Raw genomic sequence first — 17,347 nt, forward strand, 5'->3', positions numbered from 1 at the left:
TACATGTACGTAGAACTTGTGAAGATTTCATTTAATTTTCCTCTTTTCAGACATGTCCACTTCTTGTGGAATTGTCCATTTTGTGCAAACTGTAGCATAGTATTATCCTGGGTAGATCATTTTGTGCAATTTTTTTCGTTTGAAGCAACAAAAATGCCCCAAATCTAAAATGGGTGTTTTTCAACTAACTTGATGAATTTTTATCTCTGAATGCTGTACACACATACAATAAAAATGTAAGTGTATATTCTGAGAAAACAATATTATAGTGTCTCAGTTTCAATTCAAAAGTTGCCGAGTCATGTTTTCAATTGCGCCCCAAATTAGCATCCTGGACACGTTTTCATTCAGCTGATTACAGCTACGTGATGTCACGCACTGAACTGACAAATAATAGCAACTGCGCGCCTGTGCGTCGTGTCAATGCTTGCACGCACCCAGGATTTGCCGAATTACAAACCAACTACTAACGAAAATTTCCAAAAATGCGTCACTTGATGCATCTTTGGAAGTGGCTTTTTTTAAATTATTTTCTTCAAAGTGACAGCATGCCAGAAAGAATAATTTCACAGGGAGTTATTATAGTGTCATTACCGCCAGTATGTTTAAACCAAATAAGCTTTTCAACAATAATTTTGTTACAGTAGTTACTTTTTGGACAGCTGCAAATTACCAACTCTACCTTTAACCAACAGAAATTTACAATTTACAACTTATGTTATATGTTATGTAGTCAGATTTGTTTCAAAATATAATTGTACCCAGTACAGTGTAATAAATAATACTTACGTACATGTAGCTAAAATAGTGTTGTGGAGGAAAACAAAAACAACCAAGAAAGAATCTGAGGACTTCCTTTTGAAATTGTTTGGTTTTTTATTTATTAATTTAGAGAAGATACACGTGTACGTACATGTGTACGGCCAGTTGTACTTTTGTGGTGAGGGATCCTTCAAACTGCTGCATGGTATATTTATGTACCGGTAAAAGGAAATGGAAGTGTGATAGAGGTAATAGGGAAATATAATTTCCTGAATGACTTTGCGCAGTGTAATATGACCAGCTATGTATTGAAAATTAAAGAGAGATGTATTATGTAAAAAATGTCTCCAAAACAAAAATTGTTGCCCTTAGAAGTCAGTTTGGGGATAGAAGTTTGCAAACAATTAGCGGTACATGTAGGTAGGCTGGATGTGTTTGAGTTTTACAATGTCAGTGACATGAATTCCTTGAAAATTATGCAATTGTACTTAATACATTAAGACAGCACACTGACAGTTTTTGTATAGCCTTCCCTGTAGTGATAAAAAAAAGGACATTGTTACAGCGAATGTAATTTACAAGAAATATACAATGTATTTTGTACACTGTACATGTATACACGTATGTATGTAACAGTAGTGTGGTCAGGTTTGATAAGTTGTTGGGAATCAAATCGGAATGCAATGTATGTTGCAAATTTATAAAAAGTACAGTATAGAGTAGTGGGGAAAACAAAAATTATGTTGAGTTTATTTTTGTTGTCAGGGCTCAGGGGTGGTATGAACTTTGTGATTTCGAACCAATAAAAAACCCTTTCACCCTTCATGCTTTGATAATGTACAAGATACATGTACATGTAGATTGATGAATGGTGACAGTATTTAAATATCATGGATTTGGAGCAGCCTTCATGAATTAACCAGACCATCCCTGGTTAATCACATGATGTCTCTGCATACCACTATCCCCAGCCTTGTATTCAATGCCTTCCCAAGCTGTGGGACATTGATCATAGGATTCGTCTGAAGGTTTCCAGCTGCAACAACATGGGTATTGGGACTGATGTTAACATGTGTACAAATATGGAGAACAAATTCTCATGTTCAACACTTTGTGTGTGGGGAGATGTTGTACAATGTACATAATGTGTAAGGGTCTGTTGTCAGTGGTGTAGTTCAATTTGAACCCTAAAGTAACCCAGATTTTTCTAAATCCAGCAGCCTAGCAGGACGTTTAGGAGGATTTCACAAGATTGATTGCAGTACGTTTTGAGGTCATGATTTATGGGATTTGATTCCATGTGAAATTTAGTGTACAAAATAAGATAAAGATTTACTGTAACACCATGTGACAAGTTTCGTTTGTGAGGTTCTGAAGAGAAGGGAAGGCCGGGCGGGGCCTCAACATTTTAGACAATACATTTACGCAGCTGCCTGTCGTCGGGAGACGAAACTGAACTCTGAAGGGATTCCAACGTTGAAGGGATGTTACATGTACATGTAGTGTGACTGGAAGCAGTTAAGTTTTGTTCAAAATGAGAATTCAGAAAATTTTAAGTGAAATGCCTGGAGAGTTTGGTTAAAGTTCTAAGTATTTCTAATACACCTTGTTGATAACGATAATACAAAATAATAGTTTTTTATTGATAACTCTAGTTCAGAGCAGAAACATGCTCATAATGTACATTTTGTGCATTCGTTTATAGTTAAATTACACTGGCAGTACCGTAGTGTGCATGATACAATGTATGGCAGACATGCACAGGCCTACAGGTATTTTGTTGGCCAAATTACTGACATTGAATGACGCTGTGCTCAATTGCAGTCCATAATGATTTTCATGCTGTGCTACCAACAGCTACAAATGGCAAAAAAAAAAGAAGTTATGAAAAGGTTATGCAGAAGGCAAATATACGTGTGTGATGCAGCAGGCAAATATACGTGTGTGACCGTGTGTTTGTTCTGAGTCTTGGCAAATTTTCCTCACTATCAACAGTGGTACGCAAGTCAAGTGCAGTGGTGTTTGCCAAATTTGTACACCTTCTGGTTCAGTCTAGATAGCGTCTGCATACTGTCTGGTCCATTGAAGGACAGCCACTAGTAATAATGGGAAATCAGAGGTCACAAATTGCCCTTTTGTCATTGGGGGACCATGGTGCACAGTGGAGGATTTTAGAACTCATTCATCCATTCATTCATCTCTTTGCATGCTGGTCCCCTGTGGGCTTTGGTTGTTCCATGGAGCTTTTTATAGCTCCATGGTTGTTCTTTTTCCCAGGGTTGTCAAGAAAAGCAGTATTCCTATTTTGTTAAATGGGCCGTGTTTATGAAGGAAATGGTAGCTTTGCATGGAAGGCTGAGCATTGAAAATGGTGAATACACCACAGTGTGTGAACCTATACCCGTACATTATGTAGGGCTACAGTTACGGGTATTTAAAACAGTACAGTACTGAAAATACATTCATTGCACATGTACCGGTATATCGTACTGTACGTGGATGTAAAAAGACAATATATTGCAACGTGTGATGGGGGGGGGGGGGGGGGGGGGAAGGGGAGGGGAGGCGGGCAGGAAAAAGTAAGCGGGCGGGGAAGAGAAACTGGTTTATGTTCACTTGGGCTAATGGCACTAGGTACGAAATCTGCATGAATATATATGCTCTTCCTATTTCCTTTCGTTGGATAATGGAGTCGTACAATATCCAGCAGGATTCCTCGAGCATGCATGTACACGCGTTGCGGTACATATGTGTACATGTATGTCGTGCACACAGCACTGATCTCTATATAAAGACTGGATAGCGGATATGCATACAACTTTCACACAGTAGACTTTGCATATTGACCAATTCGCCCCCGGTCTCACGAAGATGGCCGCGTATAATACGAACGTTCTACGCTTAAATACGCGCGCGTTGTATCAACAGTTGACGGGCATTTTGGTCACGTACACATATTATGATGTTCTAAAAGGGACACATTTCCGTAGTGATTATTATTTCAAAAACGCCGAAAAGTGATTTGCGGCATTATAAAAGTAACCACTACGTTAGAAAAATTGTAGTAAACCTTGGTCAGTTGGTCAGTGGTGGTGGCCAAAATATAAGTCAAGTGAGCCGCGACGTTACAAAAGAAATCAAGCTGTCTATAAAGATGGCAACTTGTCCTTTGTAGATCACCAGCCGGTCTCTCCAATATGGCGTCAAATTCGTACATTGTGCGGCTCTTTATTAGCTATCCAGTCTTTATATAGAGATCAGCGGCACACTGGCATGGATATAATTATCAGCGACAAAAACTTACATCACAATTCACATTCATAATTTGCCCATATAACGCATTCGATTACTCCCCTCGTGCTTACCCGTAGTACTTTTGTCTTGGCTAAAGATGCACATTGCGCATGATCTTGGGTTTTTGGAGGTCCAGCCATAGCAACCGGACCGGGTCAAGAGGTCATGTGGCGATTTTATAAATCCCCTTTGCATATGATTCGAGCCATCGAAAGCAAGCAATGGTGGCGACTGTACTATGTGCCCTTCCAGGCTTCCCAAGTGAACATAAAATGCTGGGTACATGTATATCCTTACTCTGACTTTCCTCCCTTCATCTAGTACATTACTTGTGTTATTGAATCCCCCACCGCCGCAGCATTAGAGTTAGCCGCCATGTTTTCACATTGTATTGTGGGATACATACTTGTTCAAGTAACCAGCTCAGCAGGTTGGATTACTTGGGCCAGCGCGAGAAGTCATTGAAACGCAGTCGCGATTGCACTAGTACAGTATGTAAGTGCGGAGGAAGTAATGTACATTAAATTGAACACGCTCCTTGTAACATTATTTAAAGCAGAGAAATGCAAATTGGTACCTGTATGTATACATTGTACCGTAGCTCCCTTTTTTGTAGACATTTGTAAAATAATTGTAATTTTTGTAACCAGTAACACTGATTTGTAACAATTGTGTTATTTGTTTGTGACATATTTGCAGTGGCGTGACCACTAACAATGTTTGAAACTCCCCTCCAAAAAAACAAAAAGGAAATAAAGGAAAAAAAGAAAGAAGAACAAAGGACATTGTAATTTGCTTTAAAAAGAGAAATTGTAAAAATACCATACTCTACTCTCTAGACGTCTGTGCATTTTTTATTAGTTTTCACATTGAATTCTTTACCCGCGTGATATCACGTCGGAGTTATTTATTGCCGGGACAGCGGTCTGTCCTACAGGGCGAGGGTCTAATCAGCAATGCGTCTCTCACAATTTACTGTTGACGCTGTAGTATAGTGGCTTGTTTTTTACGAGCTCGCCATTCTCTGCGTCTGACTGTTATGGATGAGTCACGAAGCCCGTAATCAGTATGCAGCAATAGTGTGTCTTTAAAAATGTGCCTCAGTCTGGGGTCTTTTATACATGTTATACAAGCATTACTGTGGGACAAGTGAGTTATTATTCATGGTCATTACACAGACTTGACATGCTGTGCTATGCTTCACCAACCAATTAAATTGCAAGTGGAATTTTGTCAGTTAGTTCAACTCAGTTGATTTCAGTGCTTTATAAGGTAGGCTCATAGTACTGTGTATATTTGTATATTTTGTATATAACGAGACAAATAAATTTTTACAACCGTCTCGTAAAGTGTCATGTACATACTGTGTTTTCAGTCAGTTAGGTACATGTAGGTACATTAAGGGGCACTGCATTTGTGTTGTACAATGTTTACGTACATGTATTTGTGTCATGGGCAATTCAGAAATCTATAAGTATTATTTGCATGTTTGTACATGTACATGTACCGGTACATTACATACGCATAATTATGTATGTTTACTGAAAAAAAGTGGGTTTGACATCTACATTTTGTGTAAAACTTTGTTTTTATGCGGAACAATGGATACTCTTGAATATTTGAAACACTGAAAACATTGTCTGGTGGCGACTTGCGGGCAAATGTAAATTTCATCAGACAAGAGGTTTACAGTCAATGAATGTATGACTGTCTCCTAAAGAATGTTCTAGATCTTGTGGTTCTATGTCTGGCCGCAGCTTGCGCTTTGTGACTTGACCTCATGATCAGGGACAGGGAGTGGAATGGTGGAATGAATTTAGGGGACACAGCCTCGCACCTGTCCAGTGCCACTCAGTCAGTAATAGACCATGTAATTCCCTCTTGCCTGACCAGATTTGTTGTTAAAGTTCTGAGTGTTCAATTCTAATTTTAAACTGGACAAGATGTTTGTACTGGTTCATGTTTGAACTGGTACAATGTACATGTACATGTATTAACGTAACATGTATTTAGTGCAGTATTGCAGTGTAGATGGCTAGGGGTGGGATCTGAAATTAATTTTGTAGTCTGGTTCTGGTCTGCTGATAACCTTAATCCTCTGGGATCCTCCAAAATCCATAGGGAGGTCTGGGATAATTTCTCAGGATTGAGAAGGGGCATTGATAAAGTTCAGCTGCTGTGCAATTCCCCTTTGAGGTACATGTATTGTACATGCCACATGTACAAATGTACCGGTACATGTAAGCAGTACTATAAAGGCATTCAATTGAGGGTTGAGAAGTGTAAGTTTCCTTCAATGTATTTTGTGTGTAGTTGACATCACTACTGGTATGTGCAGAATTATTTGGTGCCAGAAGCACACGTGGTATATGACAAGTATAAAATAGCAGAGTCACTTGTCAGCCAAGCCCTCCCCCCAACTTTGGAATTTGAAAAGTCATCATTGGAGAATGGAGCATCTCAAATGTACCGGTATTACGTTATATTGATATTGATAATGCAAACTTATTTTCACATTGTCTTGTCCATACAATACGTATTGAGCTTTTGATCCAACTAATCCAATTACATGTACATATGCATGTAAATTTATAAATTCGGATATCTCCTTTTTGCATGAAGTCGTTCCGTCTAATCCTACAGGATCAGGTTGGCATACGCATAGTGGTACTTTCGTTGCCTTCCACCGCTGTGACCCGGGTTCGAATCCCACATGGGCCATTATGTGGATTTGGTTTTCAGTCCCTACCTGATTCCGTGGGTTTCCCTAGATAAGAATATCATTCTGTGGTTTTCTGCCCTCATTATCTTCCTTCCACATCTTCTACCAAGGGACTCCACTAAAATTAAGTCGAGAGACTTATCGTGGGCCATCCCATCCAATTGCTGAATAATTACAAACAACAACTTCTGTATAATTTTTTTGGTGAAATTTCATTGAATAGAACAATATTGAATAGAACAAAATCGAATAAACCAGAACATGTTTTTTTTTGTTCATTCATGAATAATCCGGTTGGATCTTGTTTTAAGTTTAAAAGCGTTATGATTTATGAAACAATTTATTTTGCTGGTATGTATGTACATGTGTACCGGTATATAATTTCAAGTGATTGTCCGAGACAAATACCAAGCTGCTACAAGAGCGTCAGTCGCTTACACAATGTAGCTCAAAAGTGGGGGAGACACGTACCTTTATCAGAAGTAATGCGAGTGCAAAGCCCTAGATGCTGGATTCTAGATTGCTGGATTCTCCATTTTGGATTCTAGATGCTCTGTGGTGCGATCTGAGGCAATTTCTAACTACTTTTAACCAATTTTTGTTTGAGCAAAACATCATTATTTAAACATTTGCAAGTTTAAAATCCGAGCTACATGTATAGAATCCAATGATAGGCTACAAAATTCGGGGGTGGGGGGACAAATAATTTTTATGATATCCCTCCTCCCACTTTAAAAAGTGAGAGATAGGGATATGCCCTCCCCCCTCCCTGCAGATGGACGCCCATGGGCTGCTAAGACAAAATGGTCAGATACCGTACACCATCAAAGCTATCCCGTCAGACTTTTTTTCATGGCGCACAAGAATTTGAAAGACAAAGCATATATTTTGTCCATTGTACAGGTATAAAATACAATATTAAAATGATATGGCAAATAATTTGGTGGTTTGATTTGCAAATACCATACAGTTCCTGGTTAAAAATACATTTTAGAATGGTGTTTAAACTACAAGGAAATGGATGTTACTTAGGCCTACATAAACATGCAAGGTAATAATACCATCCCTCAAATACAAAAATGTAGAACTCAAGTGGACCACATCTCCTGTAAACAAGGGAGGATTCATTTCTGGATGCTGTAAATTATGCAATTTTTAAAAGGTTTTTCCCCTGTCCACCATCGCTCTTCAGTTTTGTTGTTTGTCTAAAGGCAGCTGCCAGAGTATGATGAGTGAATATTTGTGACAACTCGGCATTCAGGTCCTCATTATAGCTCACTGTAGTACTTATGATCAGAGAGAATAACAACAGCCTGAACTGTCTCATAAGTAAGGCCATTAGAGCGTGCCACTTAGTGTGTGGTGAAGGGTAATTACCTGGTAAATTGCCTCACTTTTGGATGGGTCAACAAGCCAGGGCTTGCACTATGGATCTGGTCTTGGGAAGGCCTGCATACACAATATGTCACTGTCAATGTGCCAATCCGGATACTGTCAGCTTGGCCATGCACTCAGGATTCATTGAAATATGAACTAATATGGAGTACAGTTAGAAATTTACCAAATATGGTGTCCATAATCCATGATGTCATTAGCATGTTGCTGTCAATATTTGAATAAGACAGAAGTACCATGGGGAAATAAAAATAAAATAAAGCGTGTTTTTATTCCTCCATGGTAGTGCACAAACAACGTGTATAAACACATAAATGTACCGGTACATGATCAACATGTAGTTTGTTATGTATTTCAAGCCTATAAGTTGTGGATAGTTTTTAGCAAATTACATTGTACCATGGTTGTACAATGTAGTATGTACTGTACATGTATGTATGGTACTTTTCCTGTCAGTACACAGTATTTTAATTAGGGTACAAACGTATTGTACATTTATACCATGTTATAAACTTTAACTGTTTTTTTTTCTGAACCATGTACCGGTACCCTGTAATTTACATGTACTGTACATGTATGCCCACCTTTACGAAAAATGACATCATACCGGTACATGTGTACTAGACTACAAGTGCCATTAACCTATATTTTACAGTGGTCACTAACATAATGAAATTTTGAGGTCAGTCCATCAGTCTGTGCCCCGCTTCTTGGAAGTTTCATGAATCCTCAACAAAAGCCTCTTGTCATACATCAACTCTCCTGTGGCAGCGTTAACCAGTGGTTTGTCCAAAATCCTTAACCAATGAATCAAACTGCCACTGAGCTTATAAGACCACAATACGCAGACCTGTATTGTATAGATTGCTTTCAAGTGATTTCAAGAGGCAATTTATGTGCGTGTTCATGTTTCCCCTACATTACGTGCATAACAACTGATACTATAAAGTGAAACACTGTACGGGTACATTGTTACTTAAAATACAAGTTGCTAATTTAGAGGGTACATCCCTAAAAGCAGTGATGAAAATTGTGTATTTGTGGAGGGGATTTCCATTGGAAATTCCACTGTCGCAATCTCAATTTAGACAATGATTAATGCACAAGTAATGCAGGATTGATGTGACATACACTCCCACACATACAACATGTGTCCAACCAGATAATCCTTTGTCCCAATATAACCACACATTGACACTATTATGGGCCATAGTAAACCACATGGTTGAATTCCTTTTTAGGCCACAATCTACAAAATGCACATGTACACCTGCCTTAACACTTTCTGAGGTTAGTGCGTATAGAGTGTTGTTATTTTTACCACTTCCTGTCTCTTGCTATTTGAAGTAAAGTATTTTTAAATTGGTTGTCATTTTTAGTGAAAGGCACGTACTGTACTGTACTATATATGTTGTATTAATTAGTTTCACTCTCATGCTTGTCAAGTTTGTGATAAAGTGAACTTGGAGTTAATTTAGTGTCACCATAAAGCAAGTTTATTACTAATTTAACTCCACTTTATATATTTGTATGCTCTGTAAAAGTAAGTACATGTGCAAGTAAGTATTTAAATAAATGGTAGCAATTTCATTCGTGCTGTCATGATGGTTTTATTTGATGCATGTCTTGGGCTGTGGGCATTTTCATTGCAGGAGTGTTTTGCACAATGTGTGTATCATTTACCATGTTCACTGATGTACATTTGTACCTAACATTCTTTGCATTTTATGGGAAATTTACATGTACAAACGAAAAATGCCCACATGAATGCAGTATACATGTACTGTACAGTGTACCGGTACGATGTACATGTAGCATTTTCAAGTGATGGTTGGGATATACTGATAAAGTTGTTTGTTTGTGTTTGTGGAATGGGTTATCTTAGATAACAGCCCTTGGCATGTGTGGCCTGCGGCAATAGCCTATCGATGTGATAGCACTAAATATAATATGTTCAAAATAAATACCTTGTCTGTGTCGCACATGTTTTGAGGTTTCCTTGGTCATACATGTATAATAGGTGATTTTATGGCTACACTTGCTGATCACTACATTGTTTGAAGATTCCACAAGTGTTTTTTTTGGGGGAAACATTTAAAAAAAAATAGAATGTGGTTGGGGATAATAAACTTGGAGTGTTCATTGATGTATTTGATTTCCGTGAATGAATGGATTAAATGATCTTTCAAATCAAAAACGTATTTCAAATTTTGTCTTTGAATTTATTTCCCTGATATTGTTCTTTCCTGCTTATTAGGTTTCCTTTGAAGAGCAGGACATCAGGTGAAAGTCAGGTGTGTGATCAGTAGTACATGTAACAGGTATGTATGTAGTTTGTATACATTTTGAGAGTTAGTGTGGACTCTCCCCCCCCCCCCCCCCCCCCGGCCCCCTACCACCAGTAGTTATGAGAAAGGCAAAGCATTTTGTCTGAAGCATTGATTTTCATTGAGCAGAGCATACTGTTTGTATCATTAGTCATGGCATGGAGCGGGTACCGGTGTCACATGAAAATCCGACTCCTATGAAAATCGGACCCCTATTTCCCTATTATTGGTTGATCCCTCGCACGTGACAGGTCACTCTCCCGAAACGATCCTAAAAATAGCATAGTATCGTACCCACGCCTGCGCAGTACTACCAATGAGTCCACATTTCATGGAGTCGGATATTCACGCTACACCGGTACATAGAAAAAAAAATTGTTAAATTGTCTTTAATTTAACTTCTTTTAAAATTATCTTGAGTAAATAAAAAGAAAATTAGATTCATGTACACTGTAAAAAAAGGTACTGTTTTCTCAATAGGGCCAATTCATTTTCATCTTCATGTTTTTGCAATACCACATAAGGGCATGTCGGAAAATATTTTTTCTTATTCCTTCGTGGTACAATGAACATTGTACATACCGGTGCATCCACGTACCGGTACAGGTACCGGGTACCTTTACCATCCGTCATGTTTAGTTGGCATTGTCCATCTTCCAAGTCCCTCCAAAGGAACAAAGTAGGCCTCACAGAAATGTTGATTGATCGTTGGCAAACAGGGGAGCTTCTTCAGGATAGAAAGTATATTTACTTGTCACTCATCCTCTGCATGGATAAATTTATTAATCAGATTGTCCAGTTCATTTGTTGAAAGCAACGTAAAAAATAATCGTCTAAACAGTTGAAATGTGTTCAGCTTTTGGGAATTTGCAGTGCTACCGGTACATGCATGGTAGCATGTTGTACGAGGTCACTAATTTGTATTTTGCATAATGTTCATCCACTTTGTGCATCTTTAATCGTTAACTTGATTGATCCTGTCAGAATAAAGTACCCTGGTAGTACATGCAGTACATTCTGATCATCTGTGTGAATGTTAATTTTTTTTTAAATTTCAATTGATTTCTGTATTTTTCCACAGTGTTTTTTTTTTAATATTAAGTTGTTTGTTTGTCAGTGGAGTCTCGACCCACACTTGATTGACAGAACTTTGTTGCTTTTCAAAATTTTATTGACCAGGATCTTCCTGGGTGACTAAGATTAAATGCAAACTTTCACTTTGAGGACATCAGATGATCCGATCTGGATTTTCCCCTCTCATACCATTACGTTGTAAACAGAGATTGCACAATTCCCGTCCCCGCGTTCAAAACACAGGATGCAGACTGCAGTCACAAGATACGTACGGTATAATGTTGATCTGTTTGTAATGAACTTGGCTCCAGTCCAGCATCATGGTATTTTGTATGCCATTACTCATTGAAATATTTTGGTCAGTACGTGTTTCAGCGCCATAAAATACATACATCCACCTGGTACATGTGCTGACCACGTGCTTGCTAATTCAAATAAAATTTTATGCACTGTTTGTTCTTTTTAACAGGTCTGTCTGAGTAGATTATGTTTTGTGTGACTGAGGTTGATAAAATCATGAAATTACTCGGCATTATTCATATGTTGTGAATATGGTATTTAAAAAAAAAATAGTATTTAATGATCACAAAAAATAAAACAGACTAAAAAAATAACAAGGAAGTATTAAGTAGAGAAAATTACACCAATATGTACTGTATTTTTGGTAAATGGAGATCTGAATTTAAGGATGCATTGGTAGAGTACCGGTACATGTACGTGTACAATGGTTGTTAAAAGTTCTGTATTTAGCATTGGCAGGCATTAGAGTTGAACAGTTTTTAAAATGAAAAGCAATCACATCCCAGCAAATCACACATTCATGTTACGTACATCATCTGCGAGATTATTTGAATGACATGCATGTGTGGACATTGTGCATTTATGCAGCTAAAATTAGATTACAGAGCTGAATTAGCTTGGATTAAAGGTTTGTTCAGTAAAAGGCCAGTGGTCTGAACAGATGCCTATATCAATCTCAGTTGTACAAGTATATGTACTGGTAGCTAAAGAAGGAAAATGCAACCTGAACCATGTCAATCAGTAGTCTTAAAAACAACTTTTACAGACAACTGCATCATGTATGCAGAGTCTTAAACAAGTTTGTACGTATAAATACATGTACCATGTACATGTACATATGTACGTACGTGTACAGAAGCAGTGGGGTTACATAGACATGTACATGTACACAAAGTACTGGTCAGTACAAGTGGTTCACATTTTTCACTTAAACATGGAGACACTCAAGAAGTTGGTAATTCTTTACAAAACGTACATTGAATTATGGCCTTGCCAGAGGTACATGTGTACTGTATGCATTCCTAAATCGTTAAAGATACCGGTATAGTCCATCATTTGTAATTTGTGCATTTTGTTCGTTTGAAGCAACAAAAGTGTGCAAAATCTAATGAAGGATACTGAACAACTAACCTGATGAAGTTTCAGCTAAGCTTCAGCTGTACATTTGTATATTCCAAGAAAAACAGCATTCAAGGATCTCAATCTCAAATCAAAAGTTACTGAATCATGTTTTGAATTGTTTTGAATTGCAGCTATACATGCGACGTCGCGCACTGATCCGACGAATTATAGCAACCGCGCTCGTGCGTGTGCGTCGTGCCAACGCTTGCGCGCGCTTCGCCGAATAACAAAACGAACTACTAATTTAAATTTTCCTACAGTGCGTTTTAAGACGCACCATTGGAAAAGCCTTCTTTCGTTGATTACTTCAAAATGACAGCTTCCCAGAAAGAATAATTTCACAGGGAGTTTACATGTAGTTCCCTTACTATCTTTCAACCAAGTTTGTTTTTCAACAATAATTACGCCAGTTCTTTTCGGATGGCTGCAAATGATGGACTATAGCTTTAAATCGTAGTGTTCCACTTCACAGCAGTCTACGGTACAATTGTTTGTTAAATATGTCACTGTTGCCTGAACTTATCAGTAGCTACTAGACTACTGGTGACATATGGCTAGGCTGAAATTACCATACTTCACGTGCCAAAGTACTGTGTAACATGCTAACATGAGCTTGTAAACCTCAACAAAGAGCCTTTTTTTTGCAAGGAAGATTATTTTTTTAACTGAAGTTCAGCTGTCAGCATTGTCCCTGTTGATTTGATGATATTCAGCATCAACTGGTTGGTACTCCTGTTTGTACAAAATGTATGCGTGGGTGTCCAAGTGCATGGCATCTTGTGCATTTTATAATGGGATGCAGAATGACATTGGAGCAGTGTGCTGAGCTGAGACAGATCCATCATGCCCCAGGCATTGCTAATGGGTTTCCTTGACGACAGGCGAAATGGGGAGAAAGTCCATGAATGTCAATTAAAGATAAACTAAATTTCACACAAACCCTTGCTGGGGGAGGGGGACCTCACAGACACAGACACAGACCAGCATGCAAGACTAAGCCTGGCAGTGTGACACGTATACATGTACCGTATTCAGTACTAACAAAATGTTTATCAAATGGAATAATATAAATGTTTTTAATAGGGATAATTGGCAGTTATGCAAAATAACCAAAGTCTGATCAATACATAAAATTTAACTACATTTTGATTTTTTACAATATTTTATTGCCTGTAACTCTCATCTTTTTTCCACAGAAACCTGGAAAATATACACGAAAAGTGCAATTAATTTGTCGGCAGACCTGTTGTCAGAGAGCCATCAATATCCAGTGTTAAAATGATATGATACCGGTACCGGTACATACAATTTACCACTGATATATGATATAACAATTATCAATTAACAAACATGCAGTGTGAGGTTTTTCCTCATTATGTCCCCCATCAGAATAAAAACATGTGTAATTTCACAGAACTGCATGGTTCATATCGGGGGTAATTTGGAAATCATAGTCGGGCAATTGAAAATGAAACAAAAACCATCAGAGAATCTAGCACGCAAAGTGACATCGATTGAAAGCAATATGGCCTCGCTGCTTGGGTTTCGGTATCATCCAAAATTGATGTCTGGTTGTCAGACAGACGGGATAGCGCTATGTAATTCTAGCATCATGCCAAGTTTAAAGGGACACACTCACAAACGTAGTGAAAACTTTCACTTCATTTCTATGAAGCAAGATACAGGCCCTAAATGTAGTTAATTGTAGGACTGGATGAGTTAATTTGTGAAGTACATTTGTATTTCAGCTCTGTTCAGTTCAAAGTACATGTACCCGAAACAAAAGATGCAATATAGCTGCTTTTGTGGACATGTATTTTTTATTATGTACCCATGTTCATGTTACATGTACATGTACCAGTAATAACCTACATTTAGAATAATTTACGGAATGAAAACACCCAAAATCTTAGGTTATTTTCTTTTACACGTGTACTATTTCTTTATGTAATGTGAACACTATTCGATACGTATACATACATGTAAAATGTATGCTAGCTGATTATAAGATGGAATTTTTTTTGCGCCGGGTGATATAAATCAAATTAGGTTTTGCCCTTCACCGAAGTTTTAAACACTGAATACTCAGTGTGTTACCTCCCGAGTGAAAGTTGGAAAATTATTTCCAACTTTCACTCGGGAGGTAACACAGTGTTATGAGTATACAGTGTTTAAAACGTTGGTGAAGGGCAAAACCTAATTTGATGTATGCTAGATGGTTTTATAAATGTACATGTACGTTTACAATGTGCACTAGTATTTCCAATCCACATTTTCTAGTGAAATAAGAGATGTTGCCTCATGACTTCTAAGTTCTATTCCACAGGTTTGTTAGGTGCCTGTCTCCCAGCGTTCAGTATAGAGATTTTGGGTTTGTAAGATGAGTAACTTGAATTCCAGATCCATTGCATTTTTCTGAAAGCAAAATTTTAACTGCAAAAATTCCCTTGGATTATTTCCTGAAGCCTCCTTCTGTGGTTTTGTTTGGTAATTTCATCTTGCTTGGCACTGACTTCGAGTTGTAACTCACACTGACAGACGGGCCGTGTTTTGGTATCAGCACTGTCGCCTGTCCTACAGGGTGCCGAGAGCAGGAATGCCACGGCTTTGCCCCGCCTGGATTCTTCAAGTCCAGGAGATTCTTGGATCCGTGATCATCTCGTAAATTACCCGCATTTGGAATGAGAAATGTGCCAGCGTGTACGTACCGGTACGTGTAGCTGCTTGTGGAATGAAGTGAACCAGAGAAATGGCAACAGGCCAAACGGTTTTCACACATGTAAGCGATACAGAAGTCAAAACTACAAATGTGTACTCCACGGATACAGAGGGTGCATACATTACAAAAATTGTATTTGTTTATTTGCTGTTCAAGTCATAGAACAGGCGGAAAACAAAATGCTAAATTTGCATTCTTTTTCATGCACTTTACATACAGTTAATTTGAATACTTAGCCCTAACTCCTGAGGAATTTTTGCTAGGATGCAACCTTAATCCTGTAAAATCCTCCAACTGCTTCTGGTATGTAAAAATTTGATACAGACTCAATCCTCTAAACTATCCCGTTGTTTCTTGAATGTTGTCCTTGGAAGGCTGACCACTGCCTCATTCCTGCAAAATCCTCCAGCAATCACTGCCAACAGTAAGGCAGAGCCAGTGACATCCTGGAGTAGTGCGGAGGATTTCAAGTATACCGGTAGTCTTGGCTACAGTTATGCACCACTGAGCATAAACAACACAAGATGCGGCGTAATTGCCTTGACACAGCGCAACCTCCAAAATCAGCCACACAGTTTCGCCATAATATCCCCAATCCTGCAAAATTGCAAATTTTAAAGGGGATATTGGAGGATTTGAGAATGTTAGGGTTAAAGGGTGTTGAATTGTTTGTACAACAGTTTAAAATCAAGCCATCATAAGTCAGTGGGCAATTTCTCTTAAGCACTTGAAATTGACGTGTTGTATCCTGTTGGATTCACCCTGGTTTGCATTCATCTGGAGATCATGTATTTGGAAGGTGGAAACATTAACTGATGAAATACATGCACCGGTACATACATACATGTACATGTACAACATTTAATGACGTACATACATACATATGTACCTGTATCGCAGAACAGCAGACTAAACTAGAAGTGTAAGCTTCGGTATCATGAGTGTTAAAATGTTGTCAGAAATTGCTTTCCCCATCGGCAGATTTCTCAAGATCTGGTATAAACCCCTATGTGATGAAAAGAAAGAATGACTCTTTAACTTTTAGTTTAAGGTGTATGATACTGCACATGCACTGGTAGTGGGTACATGTACAGAGTTATGCAGTGTTAGAAGAATTATACAAGACCCATGCTGACTGAAGTGGGATCTTGTCATGGAATTGATAGAAGGAAGATGATATCTTCTCACATCGGACTGCGTCGCGGTGAGACACCTCCAAGATCTATCCTCCACTGAGATGCATTCATGCATCTTCTTCCAGACATTTGTGATGTTCTCACGTGCAGCCTGAAGATTACCTCATTCATACATGATGTACACATGCCACAGGGCCCTTGAGAAATGTATTGGAAGATTTTGTGTGTATTCAGATCTCTTCCAAAAATTGTCAATGCATGACCAAGAAATTTACTGGTCAGTGACAATTGGTACGTGTAAGTCTTTAGTGTTCTTTCACACGATTGTTTTTTTATGAGATACATGTAGCTCAAGCATGAGCAAGTTTCTCATCTCAGGCCTTGTGAATTTGTTTTATCATGCCTTACAGTAGCTTTGAACATCCTGCATTGTGTATTCTCCCAACACCTGTCCAAGGCCCCTAGTGTACTGTCAAGGAGAGGCCTTCAGTGAATG

The 17,347-nt window shown here is 38.3% G+C and overlaps 1 protein-coding gene across 1 annotated transcript in view; it reads left to right on the forward strand.

Annotated features, from left to right (window-relative positions):
* The window catches only part of LOC119726564 (neuronal cell adhesion molecule-like), an 88,633-nt gene that overhangs the window by 5,067 nt on the left and 66,219 nt on the right, over positions 1-17,347 (forward strand). Inside the window, exon 2 of the mRNA XM_038198302.1 lies at positions 10,431-10,467. The gene's annotated coding sequence lies outside the window, so the exon portion shown is untranslated. The remainder of the gene's footprint in view (positions 1-10,430; positions 10,468-17,347) is intronic.

The sequence above is a fragment of the Patiria miniata genome, unplaced genomic scaffold, assembly GCF_015706575.1.
Source record: "Patiria miniata isolate m_02_andy unplaced genomic scaffold, ASM1570657v1 HiC_scaffold_2, whole genome shotgun sequence".
NCBI classification, from domain to species: domain Eukaryota; kingdom Metazoa; phylum Echinodermata; class Asteroidea; order Valvatida; family Asterinidae; genus Patiria; species Patiria miniata.